General features: G+C 27.5%; 1 protein-coding gene and 1 long non-coding RNA gene across 2 annotated transcripts in view; one reads left to right on the forward strand and one right to left on the reverse strand.

The window, feature by feature from the left end:
* Window positions 1–13,592, reverse strand: part of LOC111686482 (phosphatidylinositol 4-kinase beta) — a 124,666-nt gene extending 111,074 nt beyond the window's left edge. Inside the window, exon 1 of the mRNA XM_046951670.1 lies at window positions 12,999–13,592. The gene's annotated coding sequence lies outside the window, so the exon portion shown is untranslated. The remainder of the gene's footprint in view (window positions 1–12,998) is intronic.
* LOC124420056 lies at window positions 11,412–13,282 on the forward strand. Its single transcript, XR_006940996.1, has 2 exons — window positions 11,412–11,481; window positions 12,450–13,282. It is a non-coding gene; the product is annotated as an uncharacterized LOC124420056 (long non-coding RNA).
* Window positions 13,593–14,956: the final 1,364 nt, after the last annotated feature.

Here is a 14,956-nt window from a genome sequence, read left to right on the forward strand (position 1 = left end):
GTAGATAGATAGATAGATAGATAGATAGATAGATAGATAGATAGATAGATAGATAGATAGATAGATAGATAGATAGATAGATAGATAGATAGATAGATAGATAGATAGATAGATAGATAGATAGATAGATAGATAGATAGATAGAGAGAGATAGATAGATAGATAGATAGATAGATAGATAGATAGATAGATAGATAGATAGAAGATAGATAGATAGATAATAGATAGATAGATAGATAGATAGATAGATAGATAGATAGATAGATAGATAGATAGATAGATAGATAGATAGATAGATAGATAGATAGATAGATAGATAGATAGATAGATAGATAGATAGATAGATAGATAGATAGATAGATAGATAGATAAATAGATAGATAAAAAAACTTAAAATTTTGTTTTTTAAAACAGTAATATGTAGTTTAAAAAAAAATCATTAAAAGAAAGATCAAATTAACTTGTGGTGTGTAACTTGCAGCATGTAAAGCGCGAAAAGTTTGAAAAGCGTAAAACGCGTTGCCGCCTCAACGGGTGTTGTGTACTTCCAGCTTTAGTATCGGACGCTGTGTATGATTGACACGTGTTGAAAGCATTAACTGCCATAGATTGGATGAACACATTTGTCCAATTCACAATCGGTGAAGGCAATTACTGGAAAAAGACGGCAAATAATACTGCATCCTTGTGGACTTCAAAAATAGAATACCGGGTGGAGTGCCCAGGAAGTCTTGGGACCTCTTCTAAGGAACATCATGTACGATTTCTGGGGATAAGCCTATCGAAAAGATTAAAGTTTATCAAGACGATGGTGGGAAAGACTACTTAGGAAACTAGATTAAGTTCTGACAGTTGGTTTTTTATGGTCTAATCATAACTGAAATCGTAGGATTGTAGCTACAAATTGGAAATTGCGAAATCAAAACCAAGAGAAGAGAATATTTTTCACAATAGTACCTGAATTGTAGAATTGTATAATTAAAAGGCATGTAGTAGTTTAGTTGGTTGTTATGCATTATTGCTGGCTCGAAGGACCAATTCCTGCAGAGGTTTGTTTCTATTAACCTTTGTCCCATTCTCACTATATTTTTATCTATTTAAATTTAACATTTAAATGTTCACAACAACTTTAACAAAACTCCATTTTAAAATTTATTTCCTTTATTTATTTATATTTCAAAATATTTATTAAAAAAATCTAAAGACAACAAATGAAAGTGTTTTACACGCACACAAAAAAGTTTAATGCCACAACTAATAAAATTATGCAAATTACACTTAAAGAATTATTTTTAGAACTTCTTTTTTCAGATTAAAATAACAAATAAATTAAAAATTAATTAAAAATGTGGGTACAGTGTGTCTCTGTGAGTAAAAACAAAGTACTCGTCTTATTTGATGGATTCGTATTTCGGTCCACCGGTTACGTCTCTAGCAGCTGTTGCCGAAACAACAGAGGAAGTGATGTTTTACATCTCGGTTGTTAAGCAACGGGGCAGCAATGGTCAGAGATTAGATAGCTCGAGTTCTTCAGCAAAGTGCTTGTACATGGATCGGCTCAATCCACCTGAGTTCTTTACTGAAGGATTGAGGTGCGATGGTAGACTGTTGTTGCTGTCTACCTAGTAGATGAAAAAGACCACCTTGGGGTAGGGCATCATGCCAGGTACTCATGAAAATCACTTCGACAGTCATCCGTCCGCTCATCATTCGCGAATATTCCTGAATATTCATAATTTAATGTCTAGAGTTGAGCAAAGTCTTGAAATTTTATATCACAAAGTATCCTTAAATACTTTTATTAAAAGTTTTACAACATTCGTGAATTTTTCTAAACAAAAATTTACAAATTGCGAATATTCCATGAATCTTGAATGAAACAAAGAATCAGCAATAATTTCAAACAATCCAGATTACATGTTACAATTAACTTTCACTCATCTGCAGTTTAGCTTTTTTCTAGCACAACTTGGGAACATTTCTATACTATTCGCGAATATTCTATGAATAATGATAAAATTGAATGTCTAGAATTCGAGTTATGAGCAAAGTTGCACATGTATTCAGATGAGATATATCAAATACTTTTATTATAAGTTCTCGTCTGATTTATTACGTCCTCTTACTGCTGCCGAAGCTGTCCAGTTTAAACATGCTGATTGCTATCACTCAATCTTAACTTAAGTCTTGTTTTAACTAAGTAATTATAATTTTTAATTATTTATCACTTAATTATAGATTTCATTTTACATTTTGATTTTTTTCCTCTTTCCTTTATAAACGACAATGATTTCTTACAATTAATTCAATTGTATTTTCATTATTTTATTTCCGTTTTATTGGTTATAGACGATTTGTTTTTTTCAAATATTGTTATTTATTAATAACAACAATAATGAAAACATTAATGACAATACAAATAAAAATACTATTATTATCAATAATAATTATATGTTTAAGTCACCAATTTTTTTACTGTTTTACTTATTATGTCTTTTTTCTATTAATATAAAAAACCGTTGACTTTTTGTGTGTACTTCCGTTTTGAAATCAAACTGCTGAACTAATAAAGGAGGTCGGACAATCATTATAACAGAAAAATAAACAAAAAAAAAAAAAAATAAAATATTTATTAAACAAATATTAGAAAATAATATGAAATGATTTATACAAATAGTTTTGCAAGTTTGTTTGATCAAAAACTAAAATTTGGCGTTTTTACCAATATCGAATATTCCTTGATTTTACAAACTCAAGAAAAAGTTTTAAAATCAATAATTTTCAAAATATTTTAGATTTTGATCTAACCGTCGCTTTGCCCTTTTTTAATAGAAAAAATTTCATGCGCCTTTTCTTAAACTTGAAATTTTCAATTGTATTCGCGAATATTCCGAGAACAATTTAACTGTATAAACAAAGAACAAGTAAAAAATTATAGTCGGGCGAGGCCGACCATATAATACCCTACATCTGTATACGAATAAAATGTGATTTAGTATTCATAATAAAGCATTTATTGTTTAATAAAACTATGGATATTTAGTAAAATTTTGATGAGGGGTTTTTTTAAAGGGGCTAGAGTTAAATGAGGCCCTATAATTATAAAGTTCATCAGGGTCATAAAGACTAGAATAGAATAGTTTTATGGGGTCTAGGTGACCGATAATGGACCGATGTTAACTATTTTTAATAGGTCTACTTCTACGGTATCAGAGAAGATTATGTGCAAAATTTCAATTAATTATCCCCAAAATTGCGACCTGTAGTTTGATTACAAGCCTTATTCGGCGGGTATGTTGTATGGGACCTAGGTGAAATAATGGACCGATGCTAACCATTTTTAATAGGTTTCGTCTACGATATCATAAGAGATCATGTGCAAAATTCTATTGAATTATCTTCAAAATTGTGACCTGTAGTTTAATTGCAAGCCCTATTCGGGGCTTAAGTTGTATGGGGGCTAGGTGAAATAATGGACCGATCTTAACCTTTTTAAATAGGCTTCGTCTACGGTATCATAGAAGGTCATGTGCTAAATTTCATTGAATTATCTTCAAAATTGCGACCTGTAGTTTGATTGCAAGCCCTATTCGGGGGTTCAGTTGTATGGGGGCTAAGTGAAATAATGAACCGATTTTATCCTTTTTCAATAGGCTTCGTTCCTGGGTCTATAGAAGATCATGTACCAAATTTCATTAAATTGTCTAAAAAATTGCGACCTGTAGTTTGATTACAAGGTTTAGATGGACGGACGGACATAGCTAAATCGACTCAGAAAATTATTCTGAGCCGATTGGTATTGTGCGTTACAAAAATTAATAATTCCAAGAATTAAAAAAATTGAAAATCTTAACAATATTGTAACAATTGCATTTTACGAACTATTTTCAAGCAAACTGATAAGAAAAAATATTTTTTTCTCTAGTCCTTTATAAAATTAAAAATGAAAATTTATATTCGCGAATATTCCGTGAATATTGAATCAAAATATCAATAATAGATCAAAATCTTAAGTAATGAGAGAAATTCTATAAAATAACCTTTTAAAACACTTTGTCTATCCATCTGTCTCTTAAAATTTGTGAAAATTTCAATTCTCGACTATTCCAGGAATTTTTAACAAATTCAACAATCTAATATGACTTGATGAGTTAGAGAATATTTTTTAAGTGATAGACAGCGAAATAAATCAAGCAGAATATATTATAAATTGTACAACATTCTGTCTTTTATGAAAATTTAAGTTCGCGAATTTTTCACGAATAATCATAAATTTAAGAAAATTAACAATAAAAATAAAACATTTTGTCAGTCGGTATGTGTCATTCAAATAGCAAAAGTTTTAAAATAATTTGTACGTGTTTCTTTGAAAAAAAAAATTATAAAAATTCTCGAATATTCCCGGAATTTTTAGCAAAAGCAACTATCTAATATCTAAGACCTAAAAAGAGATTTTTTTAAAGTAAAAAACAAACAAAATAAAGCTAAATATGTGTGGCCTCCGGTGGGTTAGTGTTCTAGTCTGGTAGACCGGAGGTCGTGGGTTCGATTCCCACCTGAGGCACTGGTTAAGGAGCGCACAACAGGCCCGATAGAGGCTTAGGTGTATTTCTCCGGATTTGATGTATGTATGTACATCCTCCTGTCAAACTAACTAAAGCTAAATATTATTACAACAATTTGTCTGTCCTTCTATTTCTTTGTAAAATTTTTAGTTCGCGAATATTTCGCGAATAATAATAAAATGAACGGTTTAACCTAATAAAACAAAGCGGTAAGCGTTTGTTTGTAATTTAATATTGATCAATAAGACTAATCGATTAAGGGAAAAACGTTTTAGAACTATTTAAGTGTCTGTCTGTCTTTAATGCGAATTTTAGTTCTCGAATATTTCAGGAATTTTGAACAAATCTTAAAACATTAAGACTAAATGTTTGAAAGCAGTTATGTTTAAAACTATCATATTAGTTTTTAATAAAAAAAAGTAATAGCGACAGATTAAAGAATATTAAAGAATAATCTGCGGCTCCGTATAACTCTCATGAACATTTCAATTTGTGAATAATTCGCGAATAATATTTTTTGACATTATATTCTAATTAAAAAAAATCAGTTATTTACTCAATTTTAAACATTTGCTACCTTATTAATAAACATTTATCAAAGGTTTATAAATCAAATTGTCATACAAAATTTGTTTTATAAACCTTTTATACTTTTGTTCGATTCTAGCAAAATTTGGAAAAATTTCAAATCGCGAATATTCCAAGAACTTTTAGAAAATTTAAAGAAATTTTAAGAAATCTGTCTGTCTAATGCACAATTGAAACCAAATATCTCTACAATTTTTGTAATATTTCACGAATATTCACTAAAATATACATTTTTGTTATTAAATAACACAACAATTTTTTAAACATAATTAATCTGAAAAATTTATGCAAAAATGTTTTAAATACCTAATTAAAGTATTCAAATTATTATTGTTTTTTTTTTTTTTTTTTTTTTGCTACAAAAAATTTTGTATGTTTAAGCTTGAGTAAACTTTTCCACACTTAAGCCCCCCAAAAAAATTTGTTTTCAAACTCTTAATTTCTAACCATTTCATTCATACATTTATCATCACGTTTAAAGTTGAGCCGCAAGTTGTTGTGTTAGTAACATGTTTTTTTTTGTTTTTTTTTTTTTGAAAGACTTTCACTTTTAAGTTTGTTTTTTCCATTAATTTATTTATTTTTTATACATTTTTTTCAACATGAATATTCGTATTCATACATGAGGATCGTTTTGCTCCCAAGGCTTTAACTTGAAAAATATTTTGTATTTTTTTATTATTGTTTATTTACTGTCCAACACATTTCTTTTTAGTTTTATTTTTTTCTATCTTTCTACTGCCTAAAATTTCCGGTGTTTCTTGGTGCATGGACTTTAATAAAGTGAGAAATATAAAATAGAAAGAAAATTATTAACAAGTCAATCACCATTTAAACAAAATTTTTTTGTAGGTTTTAGCATGATTTTAAACACTTTCATAACACGAATAATTGTTCGGCATATTTACAAAAAATTTTATTTTGCAATTATTCTATGAATGAATCCAATATTCAGAAAGAATCAAAGAATTTTTAATAAACATGCAGCAAACCGAAGAAATTTACAAAAAATTCGCGAATATTCCTCAAATTAAGAATGAAAATATTCAACAATTAAAAAATGTTAAAGTACAATGAAAAACGTAGAATCTATTAAGAAATAATTCAATTCGAATCGAAACAATTAAATTCGCGAATATTCCGCAAATCCAGGATGAAAATAATGAACAATAGAAGATTCTTTAACATGATACGTATCACAATCGAGAACGTAGAAAGTGTTTAGGAATACTTTATCCACTCTTATGTCTATTTAAATGTATGAAAATGTGAATTCACAGAATATTCGCGAAACAAATTTACAAATAAAGGATTACAAATTTTAAAATATCTGAGAATTTTTAAATGACAAAAAAAATAAAATTTAGTTTAAAAATTTTGCAAAAAAGAGTAAGTTTTTAAAAAAATGCCCCTGTCTGTCACTCCTTCCCCCCGGGGGCATGTTACCTTGGTGAAGCCTCCACCTTGGTGTTATTGCAATCTCGGGGAATAAAGGAGTGACCAATACCTTTTAGTCTGGCCGTCTGTCACTCCTTCCCCCCGAGGGAATGTTACCTTGGTGAAGCCTTGGTGATATTGCAATCTCGAGGAATAAAGGGGTTATTGTTCACCCCTTTATTCCTTTAGTCTGGTAGGGACAAAAAATTGGTTACAGTTTACTGCCTGGTCAAACCAGAGTACCGCATAATCTGGTACTATGGGTGGTCAGTTGCCCGCAGGACTATGTTCAGGCTGGTTAGTTGGTTGAGGTTCCATCGGGATCCACGTAGTGGCTAAGGTTTAACCCCAAATTCGCGGGAAGAAGTTGCGGTTAAAAGACAGATGTAAGGTAAAGTCAATTTTCCGGGATAAGTTAGGTGCTCTTGCCAAAACAACAGATACCCCACAGAGTAGTGACTGTGGGACTACGCATTTGAAAATGAGTTGGTATTAATTGTATATAGTACGTAATGAATGTGGGATTCGGCGGGCCTCACCCAACTGTCCACCTTTAATAAATGTGTCGTATGTTTTTCTCTTATAAATGTGTCGTAAGAATAAAAATTTAATTATAAATAAACAAAATTTACGAAAATTCATTTAAATTTGTAAGAATTTGACAATTTTTACGGAGAAAATCCTATTAAGGGCAAGAAAGTTATAATTTTTGCACTATTATAACATCGAGGAAATTTTGCGAAAATTTAATTTGAAAACAAACTGAAAGCGTTTAAGAAAAACTTGTCCCTTTTATTTGTCTGTTTAAAAATGTATAAAAATTTCAATTCGCGACTATTCTGCAAATTAATTTTTTCGATTTTTTACTTTTGCTTCTAAAATGACACAATTTTTCTTAAATAAAACGGATGAAAAGTAAAATTTTTAAAAATTTCAAAATTTTTACAAAGAAAATCCTATTAAGGGCAAGAATGTGTCAAAAAAGAGGCAACATTTTTGCACTATTTTAACATGTAGCAAATTAAGTTTTTCGATTTTTACTTTTGCTTGTAAAATGACATAATTTCTCTTAAATAAAACGCATGAAAAGTAAAATTTTTAAGAATTTGACAATTTTTACAAAGAATTTCTATTTAAAGGCAAGAAAGTGTAAAAAGGGAGCAACATTTTTGCACTATTTTAACATTTGGCAAATCATTTTTTTCGATTTTTACTTTTGTTTTTAAAATGTCATAATTTCTCTTAAATAAAACGCACGAAAAGTAAAATTTTTAAGAATTTGACAATTTTTACAGAGAATTTCCATTTAAGGGCAAGAAAGTGTAGGGGGCAACATTTTTGCAAATTAAGGACAAGAAAGTGTAAAAAAGGGAGCAACATTTTTGCACTATTTTAACATTTGGAAATTTTGCGAAAACTTAATTTGAATTTTTTTAAATTTTCTTTATTTAAAAAAGAAGAACATTGCATTTCGTTCTTATTAGTTTTTAAGGCAAACATTTTGCCAAAAAAATGCATTTTAGTTTTGCCTATGATTAACAAACAATTGTAATTATTTGTTTTGTCAATGTGATCTGTACTTTTGGTTGTTTTATAGATTTTATTAAATAAAAAACATTTATAAATAACTAAAAAAATAAAAAAACAATTAATTAAGTATTAATTTACAAAAAAATATAAAAATAAATTTAACAGAGTATTTTTCTTTTTTTGTTAAAAAAAACATTTCTTAATCAAAAATCTATACCGTTGACCAAATTTGCCAATCATTTTGTTATTCATTCATTTATTTGGTTATTTTTTTTTTTTTAAAGATTTTGAAATTCTTTACTTTTTTGTTTATAACGTTAGCAAGTATTATTTACTAATATTTAAACAATAGTTGGTTTATTATAGTTTTTTTTTTGGTCGTAAAAGATTTCGTAAACAAAATCGAATAAAAAAAATATATATACTTGAACCAACTACGACAAATCTGTTTAGTGCGAGTCAACTGTTATAGTAGTAGTTAGTTTTTTTACTATTATTTTTTTATTTTTAATTTTTTTCGTTTTTCGTTAGCGGTTTTTACTTTTTGTAACACAAATATTCATTCAGTCATTGAACTTTTTCAAGAACGCCATATAGCCGCTAATACCTTTAGCTTTTTGTCTCTTTCTTTCTACTTTGTTCATAATATATTTTTATTATGCCAAAAAAAAAACATACAAAGATTAAAAATAAAAAACAACAACATGTCTAATAAGTTGGCTTATGTTAAAGAAAGAAACACCAAAAAATTTTTTTAAAGAATTTATATCATAATAAAAACAAACAAGATTAAAAAACAACAACAACTATATAGAAAAAATAACAAAAAAAATTGGAGAAAAAAGTTACTAAGGAGACCCCTAAACGTGCCCTAAAATAGTACCCCGCAATAAGTTAAAAATCAAAGTTTGTTTCAGTAAAAGTTTAAACCTACTTTTGAAAAGATTAGAATTTATGAAAAAAAATGTTGACCTTTTTTTGCACTTTCTTGCCCTTAATGGTTTTTTTCTAAGAAAATTCACAATAAATTCACGATAATTTTCTTGTTTATAATTTAATTTTTTGTTTAATAGAAGTATTCTCGTTTTTTAGGAAAATGTTAAAATTAAAAACAAATAAAAAGTTTTAGTCGGGCAAAAGCGATCATATAATACCCTACACCTGCATAAGAATAAAATTTGATTTAGTATTCGTAACAAAGCACAGGAATATCATGTAACAAATTTCATTAAATTATCTTCATAATTGCGACCTGTAGTTTGATTACAAGTTTTCCCATGGACGAACGGACGGACAAAGCTAAATCGTCTCAGAAAATGATTATGATTGGTAAACATTAAGGTGGGTAAAGGACCAATATAATTGTGCGTTACAAACATCAGCACAAACCCAATATACCCACCCCAATAAAGTGGTATAGGGTATTAATATTAGTTAAGGAATATTGATTTTTTGTTTATTTTTTCAAAATGTCAGTTGAAATCACAAGTTATTTTAAGACATTTTTAGCTAAATGTTAACAGTTTGACAATTATCTGAAAATGTTGCATTTTTTTGCACAGTTTTGCCCTCAAAAATATTATCTTTGTGAAAATTTTTAAAATTCTCACAGAATTCCCAAAAAAATTCACGAATATTTGTTTGCTTACAGTTCAGCTTTATAAAAAATGTTCTTTCTTATTAATTTAATACAAATTTTATATATTTTATAAAAAAAATGTTAAAATTAAAAAAAAAAAAAATATTAATTTAAGGAATATTCGCGAATTGATTTTTTTTTTAATTTTTTTCACAGAGACAATTGAAAGCACAAGTTATTGTAACACAATTTTTGCTGAATTGTTCGCAAATTATCTGAAAATGTTGCCCATTTTTTGCACATTCTTGCAAATTTTTTACAAAGAATTATCTTTGTAAAAAATTTGCAAAATTCTCTCAAAATTCACAATAAATTCACGAATTTTTCTTGGTTTACAATTCAGATTTTTTATCAAATTTTCTTGACATATTCTTCTATTTTTATTTAATAGAAACTTTGTTGTTTTAAAAGAAAATGTAAAAATTACAAAAAATATATAAATTTGCAGAATATTCGCGAATTGAATTTTTTTAATTTTTCCAAAGAGATAATTAAAAGTACACAATTTTAGTTGAATATAAATTGTTCGCCAATTATCTGAAAATGTTGCCCTTTGCACAAGATATTGAAAACTGCTTTGTGGAATATTCGGGAATTAAAAGTTTTTTTACTTTTTTGTAAGAAAGACGGACAAATTGTTTGAAGACTGAAAAAAATGTTAAAATCTTTAGCCACACTTTCTCTTTAACATTGAACATAAGTTTTTGCTTTTCCAAACATTTTCAATTTCAAATAAAACTCTTTTAGTTATTAAAACAAATAATAAAGTTTTTCTTTAAATAAAACAAATAAATTTAAAATAAATAAAATAATATTTACAATAACAAAAAAAGTAATAAGAAATCTATATACTGATTAAAAAGAAAATAAAAAAAAACGAAACCCAACTCATGAGATGTTGACAGTATCAACTTAAAATAATCTCTCTTGTTACAAAATTCCTTCATACTTCAATCTTATCAGTTCAAAAAAAAAAACTTCAACCTTTTTTTAAAAAAAAAATTACTTTGAGAGAATAGATAAAATCAAAGTAAAATTATCACAAATTTGTAATCAATTATAAGAAAACATTTCCTTTTTTACAAACAACAAAATAAAAAATAACAAAAAAAAAATAAAACAATTTAAAACATCATAAAAGTAACACATTTTATTTTAAGTAAATATTTATTTAAAAATTCTAAACATAACTAATCAATATAATTCGGTTAAGGTTTTACAAACCATTAAACATCATAAACCTTCAAATTATTATTAATAAAATAAACAAATAGAAAAGGTTCGAATTGAAGAAAAATATGCAACAACTTTTACTTTATATTTAAACAATTATTAAGAAAAATTAAATATTTATTTAGTCAACGGGTTTTTTTCTTTTTGTAAATTTTTCCTAGCACTTGCTTAAACTTTATTTTATTCTTTTGTTTGCAACAAAAATTTTTTTTAAATGAAACAATTTTTTTTTATTTAGAATTTTAATCTTTTTGTTTTAATTGTTTGCAATTGGTTTATTGATATTTGACATTTTAAAGTTCAATTTTGCATTTTTTTTTGCTGATTACAACAAGTTGTTCAAAAACGCAACAGAACTCAAAAGTACATACACAGTTGGCATTTTCCCTTTCCTGTCTGCGTTAAAATTTTGTTTAAAAAATAAATAAATTAAAATGTGAACAGTGAAAAAAAAAACATTAAAACAAATATGGGCCGTTTAGTCAGCAAGTAAGTATGTTTTTATAAAGCAAGCTTATTGGACTTGGAAACAGTTTTTAGGGGTATTCAACTAGAATTGAACTAGAACTAAACTAGAATTGTACTAGAAGAGATATGTGACTGAACTAGAACTGAACTAGAACTGAACTGGAACTAAACTAGAACTGAACTAGAACTGAACTAGAACTGAACTAGAACTGAACTAGAACTGAACTAGAACTGAACTAGAACTGAACTAGAACTGAACTAGAACTGAACTAGAACTGAACTAGAACTGAACTAGAACTGAACTAGAACTGAACTAGAACTGAACTAGAACTGAACTAGAACTGAACTAGAACTGAACTAGAACTGAACTAGAACTGAACTAGAACTGAACTAGAACTGAACTAGAACTGAACTAGAACTGAACTAGAACTGAACTAGAACTGAAGTAGAACTGAAGTAGAACTGAACTAGAACTGCAGTAGAACTGAACTAGAACTGAACTAGAATTGAACTAGAACTGAACAAGAACTGAACTAGAATTGAACTAGAACTGTACAAGAACTAAATTAGAACTAAATTAGAATTGAACTAGAACTGAACTAGCACTGAACTAGAACAGAACTAGAACTGAACTAGAACTGAACTAGAACTGAACTAGAACTGAACTAGAACTGTACTAGAACTGAACTAGAACTGAACTAGAACTGTACTAGAACTGAACTAGAACTGAACTAGAACTGAACTAGAACTGAACTAGAACTGAACTAGAACTGAACTAGAACTGAACTAGAACTAAACTAGAACTGAACTAGAAATGAAATAAACTGCACTAGAACTGAACTAGAACTGAACTAGAACTGAACTGGAACTGAACTAGAACTGAACTAAAAAATTAAGACATTTTTATAAATTTACAAATTATTATAATATTTCGAATGCTTTTCTTAATTAATTTTTTATTTTGTAAAACTTTATACATCTTTATAAAGCTACACAAAATTTCCTTTAAATTGCAGTGATTTTCGTTTACATTTTGAATAAAGGCAACACTGATATTGTATTTTCACAGCAAAACAAAAACTACAGCAACAACAACACGAACTAAACAGAGAAAATTTACAGTTTGGAAAGCATTGTTCACCATATATACACGCAGAGAACAGCAACTAAAACAAGTGAAAAGAAAAAAACAAACACAAAAAAATCACAAACAAAACACGATGAACAAAAAAAATCACATAGAAAAACAAGGAAAAAGAATGACAAGCATAAAAAGGATTTGGCAAGAAAAAAGGAGCGCCCTTTTTTTCCCATAACAAGGCAAGAAAAAAGTGCTCCAACAAAAAAAAAACAACAATCAAAGACAGGTAAAAGAAAAATATGTTGTTGGGGTAATGGAAAAAAACCAACAACAACAGCAGCTAAACAAATACACGCAACTACAAGAAACCAGAAAAATTTGCAACAAAGAGACAAAGGTCAATTTTAGTGATTTTTTTTTTTTTCTAAAAAGAAGAAGACAAATTTGCCAAACTTACCTTTTGTTAATGGTTTAATCCTTTTTTTCTTGAAATTATAATCCTTTAAGACTCTATTTGGACAGGGTTTTAATTATTTCATGTATTTTCTATAACTAAACTTTCACTTGTTTGTTTTTTAGTAATTTTCTATTTAAATTGTAATTAAAATATTTTGTTTTTTTTTTTATTTGTGGAAAATAGATTTCGTATTTTTTGTTAAATAATTTTATTGCTTAATAAACTTGGTTTTACAATAGGTTTGTTTTTATATAGAATTTTTTTAGAGCGGCTTTTGTTTAATAAATTTTTTTATTTATCTTTTTTTATTGCAATTTTATAAGGTTTCACTTGGCCCACCATACAGTAACAATTGAAAACTGATATTTCTTGATTTTTCATAAAATCACAAATATTTTTTTCATATATTTATAAAAACACACACACACATACTCACTTAAACATTACACTTTTTTCTAACATGGATTTTGTTGATTTCAATTAAATTATAAAATTTTCTTGATTAATTTATTTTTTATAAATTTGTTTGACCAACAACAAAAAAACACAAAAAAATCTTTGCCACAAAGACTGCGCCTTTTTTCTCTTCTTTTTTCCAAAATATTTTTCCACTCAAGTTGTTGTTTTTTGCTTTTATTTTACAGCAAAAGCAATTTTTTCTTTTTATTATAAAAGCTTAAAGTATTAAACACTTTTTAGATTAAATTCTCAGAATTTGTTAAAATATTTCTCAAATTTTTAACAAAGATTTCATTTATCTTGTTTTTTTAATTTTTTCTTAAAAACAGAATTCTTTTACAAATAAACACTCCGTCATTTACAAATTTCACGTCTGCACTCGACTACAACTCGCACGAAACTACAAAGACACAATTTGTTCGCTAGCGTGTGTTTAGTAACCGATAACCACACCAACGATTACTTTTTGTTGTTTGTAGTTTTTGACATTATGTTTTGTTCCTTTGATTCGTAACTAAATTGAGTGTGCGTTTTTGTCTTTTTGTTTGTGTGTTTTACTTTTGTTTTGGTATTTTTTTTGCGTTTGTTGTTTTTGTTTTCATTTTCCATGTGTACGCCAAAGTGTAGTGTTGTAAAGTGTTAAAATTTTGTTTTGTTTACAATTAAATAAAACATTCATGTTGTTGTTTTGTTAATATTTTTGGTACAGTGCCGTAGAAATTGGCTCAATGAACAAAATAAACAAAAGAACAAGCACAAATAAAATTGAAAAAAAACACATAAACAATAAATAAATCTACTTTACTTTGCACAGTGGTCTAATACGAAAACAATATTTATAAATTTTGATTATTTTTGAAAAATTTTGCAAAATTGAAAATATATTATTTTTTTAAATTTTTAACTTAAATATAATATGTTCTATAATTCAGACTATAGATTGATCTATAGTCCAGACTATATATTGATCTATAGTCCAGACTATAGACTGATTTATGATCCAGACTATGGATCAATCTATACTTCAAACTATAGACTCGTCTATAGTCATGATTATAAACTATTATTTAGGCAAGACTTTAGACTAGTTTTTAGACAAGACTTGAGACTAATTTATAATCAAACTATATACTGATATATAGTCCAGACTATAGACTGATCTATTGTACAGAATACAGAGTAATCTATAGTACATACTACAGTCTATAGACTTATCCATAATCCAGACTATACATTGATTTATAGTGCAGACTATAGACTGGTCTATAGTCTTGACTAATGACTGTTCAATAATCCGTAATATACATATATAGAATGATCTGTACTCCAGACTATAGACTGATCTATAGTGAAAACTATAGACTTATCATTAGTTAATAATGTAGTCTATAGATTGATCAATAGCCCAGACTAATCTACAGTCCAGACAATAAACTAATTTATAGTCCAGACTATAGACTGATCTAAAGTTAAGACTATAGACTAATCTATAGTCCAGA

This window comes from Lucilia cuprina, chromosome 5 (genome assembly GCF_022045245.1).
Source record: "Lucilia cuprina isolate Lc7/37 chromosome 5, ASM2204524v1, whole genome shotgun sequence".
In the NCBI taxonomy this organism is placed as follows: Eukaryota; Metazoa; Arthropoda; class Insecta; order Diptera; family Calliphoridae; genus Lucilia; species Lucilia cuprina.